The sequence below is a fragment of the Bubalus bubalis genome, chromosome 11, assembly GCF_019923935.1.
Source record: "Bubalus bubalis isolate 160015118507 breed Murrah chromosome 11, NDDB_SH_1, whole genome shotgun sequence".
Classification (NCBI taxonomy): domain Eukaryota; kingdom Metazoa; phylum Chordata; class Mammalia; order Artiodactyla; family Bovidae; genus Bubalus; species Bubalus bubalis.
This window is the reverse complement of record NC_059167.1, coordinates 97,576,552-97,583,838: the sequence shown is the minus strand read 5'-3', so window position 1 is coordinate 97,583,838 and position 7,287 is coordinate 97,576,552. Positions and strand designations below refer to the sequence as shown.

The following is a 7,287-nucleotide window of genomic DNA, read 5'->3' as shown; positions in this document are numbered from 1 at the left end:
GAGGCTCGGGTATAGCTATAGGACGTTCAGAACCAGTCTCTTCACCTTCAGTTAGCGGAGAGAAGAGACATGTCCTATTCTGTTTGCCTATTAGTTCTGTTCCTTTACGTGTTAATGTCTGTCTGTTGTGAGATGTAGTGTTTATCAGTTTTGATGTTAGAATGTTTCTCAAATGTTTTGTAATTCTTGGGTTAGGTGTTCATTTTGATCTTTGAAGTTCCCTGTTAGTCCACATGTGAGCGCTAGATCTGTGTATCTCATCTTGTTGCCAGGAATTTCAGGAGAGTTTGAATTTGCTGCTGGACGTATTAGTGAGGCAGATATGATAAACTCTACACTATGGAAACCAGCCTGGATGGACTATATTAGTGTCCAGTCTTCTGGGACCAGGGACGACCATATTACTGCCATAGGCAATGCAGTGCCCTGCCTCTGTGGCTCAGTTACTTACACTCACTCTCCTTACCGGAAGCCGAGGTCTCTACTGCTAGTTGCTTTGCAAAATCTGGGGAAGATTATTTTAGTAGTTGCCTCAGCAAAGTCTCATTCCTATTTCCCTGTATTCTCCATCTCTGAGGTTGGAGAACCTTCAAGTTGCTGTCCACATTTGCTTCAGTTTTTTCCTCTGAATATTTTAGGTTATAATGTTATCTTCCCAGTAGTCATGTATGGATGTGAGAATTGGACTATAAAGAAAGCTGAGCACCTAAGAATTGATGTTTTTGATCTGTGGTGTTGGAGAAGACTCTTGAGAGTCCCTTGGACTGCAAGGAGATCTAACCAGTCCATCCTAAAGGAAATCAGTCCTACATATTCATTGGAAGGACTGATGCTGAAGCTGAAACTCCAATACTTTGGCCACCTGATGCAAAGAGTCAACTCATTAGAAAAGACCTGTTGCTGGGAAAGATTGAAAGGCAAAAGGAGAAGAGGATGACAGAGGATGAGATGGTTGGATGGCATCACTGACTCGATGGACATGAGTTTGTGCACACTCCGGGAGTTGATGATGGACAGGGAATCCTGGTGTATAGTCCATGGGGTCACAAAGAGTCAGATATGACTGAGTGACTGAACTGAACTGAATGTTCTCTTTCAACCTGATACCATTTGCTTTCCATTTTCCAAAGATTTCCTTATCATTCCAGCAGATTAATGTCATTAACAACATCGTATCAGCCCTCAACACTTCTGGATAATGCTCCACTTTTAAAATCAGTTGGATTTTCTGCTCCATATTTATTCTATACTGCTTAAACTTTTGACTATTCTAAGTCAGAAGGCCTTGCCATTTACTGCATTACCCCTCTATACTCTACAGAAATGGTGCTCACTCAGTAAATCTGACTTCTGTGGCGGTTTTAAAATGGGGGTACAAATTCTTTAATCTTCCTCCTTCAAAATGCAGAGTCTTATTCCCCTACCCTTAAGTGTAGGTTGTACTACCTGACTTGCTGCTGATGAATAGAATGTGCCAGAAGTGGTGGTATTTGACTTCCAAGACTGGGTCACAGTGTAGCTTCAACCGCTCTGTCCTGGGTTGTTTGCTCTGTGGAACCCAGCTGTGAAGGGGCCCTGCTGGGAGGGGGTCCTCCCATCCTGTATTGGGGTCCTCCCAGCCTGCAAGGGGGTTGTCCTGTCCTGGAATGGGGTCCTCCTGGCCTGGAAGGGGGGTCCTCCCATCCTGGAGGGGGGTCCTCCCGGCCAGGAAGGGGGTCCTCCCAGCCTGGAAGGGGGTCCTCCTGTCCTGTACACTCTGCAGAGGACCACAGCCTGCCTGGTGTCCTGACTGTAGTCTTGTGGGAGGCTGAGCCAGAACCATAGCTCAGTAGCTCCTGGGCCTTCCTTTTTGAAATCATATTCCATTGCATGTATATAAAGACTTCCCTGGTGGCCCAGACGGTAAAGCGTCTGTCTACAATTCGGGAGACCTGGGTTCGATCCCTGGGTTGGAAAGATCGGCTGGAGAAGGAAAAGACAATCCACTCCAGTACTATATTGCCTGGAAAGTCCCATGGACAGAGGAGCCTGGTAAGCTACAGTCCATGGGGTCGCAAAGAGTCGAGCACGACTGAGCGACTTCACTTACTTACTATATACTACATTGTGCTTATCTGTTCACTCACTGATGGACACCTGAGTTTGTGCTGCTATGAACATGGGTGTAAAAATATCTTCTGGGGACCCTGCTTTCAGTTCTTCTGGATATATACCCACAAGTGGAATTGCTGTGTCATGTAGTACACTATTTTTAATTTTTTGAGGAACTGCCACTTGAACCACCTGGGAAGCCTATGTTGATGCAGAAGATAAGATAAGTGGTTTTCAGGTCAAACCTCATTACACATTTTTGCCCTTCTACTTAAGAGATTTTACACTTTGGTTAGTCTCTCTTATCTTCCATATTGCTATCTATGAAATGGGGTTAAAATGTATTTTAGTTGCTCTGGATCCCAGCTCTCAGAGCCTCAGGAGACTCTGCCCTTTGAGGGTATTCCCCTCATAGGGTCACTATGGCCAACAAGAAAGGGTGCTGGAAGTGGGCCATTGTTGGCGGTATCAGTACAGTTCTAGTGTTTGCCATTGCAATGATCATGGGCTTCTCACTGCAGAAGCACACCATCCTGCCAGGCCACGAACAGGATGGGACCTGCTGCTCTGACACAGACATGCTGGGCTGCCTGCTAAGTTTGGGTCAGATCATCCAAAGGACGGCCTGCTGGTCACCTGGTACCATGCTGCCAACAGCAAAGAGCAGATGAAGGCTGCCCTCAGCAACAGCATCATGGTCCTGGAATCAGACGTCACAATAGAAGGGCTTGACACAGTCAACGAGACAGGGGTCCCCATCTCGGTGCACCCCCCAGCCATCTACAGTGACAACACCTGAGAGCAGTGGCTGGAGGCTGTGCTGGCCTCTTCCGAGAAGGGCATCAAACTGGACTTCAAGAGCATCAAGGCTGTGGGCCCCGCCCTGGACCTCCTGAGGCAGCTGACAGAGGAGGGGAAAGTTCGAAGGCCTGTGTGGATCAATGCCAACATCCTGAGGGGTCCCAACATGGTCAAACCAACAGAGGTCAATGCCCCCACAGTTCCTGGCCTTGGTCCAGGAGAAGTATCTTGAGACAACCCTGTCTCCAGGCTGGACTACCGTCTACCTGCCCTTGTTCCCAAATGGGACATACACCCAGACCATGGTGGAGAAGATGCAGGAGCTGGTGGGAGCAGTGCCACAGAAGGTGACCTTCTCCATGTGGATTGTCATGGCCAGGGCCGCCTGGCCCCACTTCAGCTGGCTGCTGGGCCAGTCTGACAGGTGCAGCCTGACAATGAGGCAGTCCACCTCGGACCCCATGACAGTGGATGACCTCCTCTATATCCAGGACAACACCACCACCCACCAAGTCTGCTATGACTTCTTTGAGTCTCTCCTGTCTCAATTCAAGCAGCTTGCCATACCTCATGGAAGCAAAGGTACTACACCAGGGGTAGCCTGATCCCTGCTCTCCAAACCCTGGAGACCAGGGTCTGAGCGTGGAGTGACTGGTTCCTGACATCCAGGGCAACGGAAGCACAGCAACAGTCCGGCTCCCAGACTGAGAAGGCATGATCCTGCTGGACGTGGGCCTTCAGGAGCCTGCAGCTGGGGATCCCATGCCATCGTCCACACCCCAGATGGCCATGCCCTGATGCTTGAGTCCTGCCTGCAGCAGCTGGCCATGCGCCCTGGATGCTGGGGCCTGCATTTGCACATAACAGAGCCCACCACTCTGCAGCCATCCCTGGCCACACTGGCCACCCTGTGCGCCCTTGGCCACCTGTCTAGGCCTGTGGGGGTTGGGGCCACAGTCTCCCATGGGAGTTTCATGGTCCCTGGCTCTGTGACTGGCATGGAGCTGTGGCCGAGGTGTTCCCCCATGTGACAGTGGCACCAGGCTAGCCCGAGGAAGTGCTGGGCAGTGGCTATAGGGAACAGCTGCTCACAGATATGCTGGAGCTGTGCCAGGGCCTCTGGCAACCCATGTCCTCCAGCTGCAGGTTGGGCCTCTGGGCCAGAGTCCCGCTGGAGTCATGATCCAGCTGCTGGCAGCCTCCCCCCAGGCCACGGTCACAATGGAACACAGCCCTGGCCAGGGCCACTATGCGTCTATGTGGGCAGTGCTGCTGGCAGCCAGGGCCGTGGAGAAGACCCTAGTCCACTACAGGCTGCCCCGGAGCTACTGCCAAGACTTGCAGGCAGATATTGGCAGGCACTGAGCACCCAGGAGTGCTCTCCTGGTGGACCTCAGCTTCCCATGGGGGAGGCAGGAAGGAATAAATGCCTCTGCTTCCTCAAAAAAAAAAAAAAAGGGTTTTAGTCCTTTTGTTGTAAGGACTAAAGGGGAATTTGTAGGTAAATGTGAAGGAATCAAAATTGTGATCCTTAACTGACAGTTCCCTCCACTGAACAGGATCCTCTAGAATGAACCTTTGAAGGAGAGCGCTCTGATCTTTTCCCCAGGATAGTAAAATCAACTCCTTTTAATTTTTTTTTTTTTTTTTTTGGTTGTGCAGTGTGGCATGTGGAATCTTAGTTCCCTGACCTGGGATTGAACTCACATTTCATGCTGTGTAAGTGTGGAGTCTTAACCACTCAACTGCCAAGGAAGTCCTTAAAATTGGCTTCTTTTAATTAACAGGTTCTCTTATCACTTCATTTCTCTTACAATTTATCCTTTGAAAACCCATGACTCATGGAAAATAGTATTCCCATGACTCATAGAGATTCTCCAAGTCTGAAATTTGCTGATTTCGTACTTTTGATACAACTGGGCATGCTCCTCTATCTTATATTCTTCCTGCACATTGGCTGTTGTATCTAGAGGCTTGATCAGATTTAGTTTTAATGCCCTTGGCAAACTGTAGATGTTGTATGCTTTCATCAGAGGCTTGTAATGTCTGACTGTCCCTTTTTTTTCTGTGTGTGTGTTGCTTGCAGCTGTTGGTGCTCATTGCTGAGGATATTAATTTGTGATTGCAAAATAGTGCTATTCTAATTCTATTATTTCTTTTTAATTTATTTGTTGAAATGTTTTTGTAAAGAGATATTTACCTTTATATGGTTACTTAGTGATTCATTTCTTTTCAAAAGGTTGGACAAATGTTTGATTTTTTTCCTTTGCTTACCAGTTCTTAAAACAAGAAATTTTCTATCCTTTACCTCAAAATGTGGTTAGTTTTAAAAAAAATATTATTGTGACTTTATGTCCTTAGACATATTTGATATGTTTCACTGTATTCTAATTACTATTCTTATTGAAGCACAAATTAAGCTCCAGATAATATTCCTTAGGAAGTGCTCATGCAAATAATATTCCCTGACTTCTTGCTTATTACTAATAAAGTTGATTTGTGTCCTTTACACTTGAAATTTAGTCTTGCTGGATATAAAAATCCTTCACTTGAATTTTCTATTTTGTTTATCTTAAATGTTTTCCCCCTTTTTTATCTGTACAGATATGTGGCATAAAGTGTGGCTTTCAAAAAGACTGATGATTTTTAACTTATTTTCCTTCAAGAAACATCAGCTTTTTGTGTAGATGCCCAGAGACTTTTTCCAGTAATTTGTTATAGTATATGCCTTGATATTGGTTGTTCTGGGTTCAGATTTTCAGGTTCAGTTCAGTTCAGTTCAGTCACTCAGTTGTGTCCGACTCTTTGCGACCCCATGAACCGCAGCACACCAGGCCTCCCTGTTCATCACCAACTCCCAGAGTCTACCCAAACCCATGTCCATTGAGTCGGTGATGCCATTCAACCATCTCATCCTCTGTCGTCCCCTTCTCCTCTTGCCCTCAATCTTTCCCAGCATCAGGGTCTTTCCAAATGAGTCAGCTCTTCGCATCAGGTGGCCAAAGTATTGGAATTTCAGCTTCAACATCAGTCCTACCAATGAACACCCAGGACTGATCTCCTTTAGGATGAACTCCTTGGATCTCCTTGCAGTCCAAGGGACTCTCAAAGAGTCTTCTCCAACACTACAGTTCAAAAGCATCAATTCTTCAGCACTCAGCTTTCTTTTGTAGTCCAACTGTCTCGTCCGTACATGACCACTGGAAAAACCATAGCCTTGACTAGACGGACCTTTGTTGACAAAGTGATGTCTCTGCTTTTTAATATGCTGTCTAGGTTGGTCATAACTTTCCTTCCAAGGAGTAAGCGTCTTTTAATTTCATGGCTGCAATCACCATCTGCAGTGATTTTGAGTTCAGAAAAATAAAGTCAGCCACTGTTCCCACTGTTTCCCCATCTATTTCCCATGAAGTGATGAGACCAGATGCCATGATCTTAGTTTTCTGAATGTTAAGCTTTAAGCCAACTTTTTCACTCTCCTCTTTCACTTTCATCAAGAGGCTCTTTAGTTCCTCTTCACTTTCTGTCATAAGGGTGGTGTCATCTGCATATCTGAGGTTATTGATATTTCTCCCAGCAATCTTGATTCCAGCTTGTGTTTCATCCAGCCCAGAGTTTCTCATGATGTACTCTGCCTAGAAGTTAAATAAGCAGGGTGACAAGATACAGCCTTGATGTACTCCTTTTCCTATTTTAACCAGTCTGTTGTTCCATGTCCAGTTCTAACTGTTGTTTCCTGACCTGCATACAGATTTCTCAAGAGGCAGGTCAGGTGGTCTGGTATTCCCATTTCTTTCAGAATTTTCCACAGTTTATTGTGATCCACACAGTTATATGATGTATTCTTTCAGTATGTGTCTTGAAATGGTTTTTTTAATTTCAGGAAGGCTTTCTTGAATTAGTTTTGGATATTTGTTGTATTGTTTTACTTTGGTTTTCTTCAGGTTCTCTTATTATCTTCTTAGTATTCCAGTCCACTTACCACTGTCTATCTTGTTTCTCAGCCACCCAGAGCTCAAGCCTGTGTGCTCATCCTTCTAACTGTGTCCATATCAGTTTTGACCCATGGAGAAGTACTTTGTTTCCTGAAGTGCAGGTGCTTTGGTCAGCATTGAGGGTATGGATGAGTTAGTTTGGTGCAATTGCTTTTTCCAGCTAAGCTATTCTGCTACTACTTTCCTTATTGGATAGTTTTATTTTATCCTGGGTGAAATTGTGCCCTTCCCTTATTCTTTACACATGGGAAATTCTCTTTCTATCCTATATTATAACCTCATTGGTCTGTGAGGACCCTCAGTTTTAGCAATCATAGGCAGATGCTAGCTTCAATATTAGAGGATCATTTTATTGACACTGCATAAGTAGAGACAGGTAACTAAAACCCCCATTTCCATA

General features: G+C 45.7%; 1 pseudogene; it reads left to right on the top strand.

Annotated features, from left to right (window-relative positions):
- Positions 1 to 2,513: 2,513 nt before the first annotated feature.
- Positions 2,514 to 4,257, top strand: LOC102410111 (annotated as a pseudogene).
- Positions 4,258 to 7,287: the final 3,030 nt, after the last annotated feature.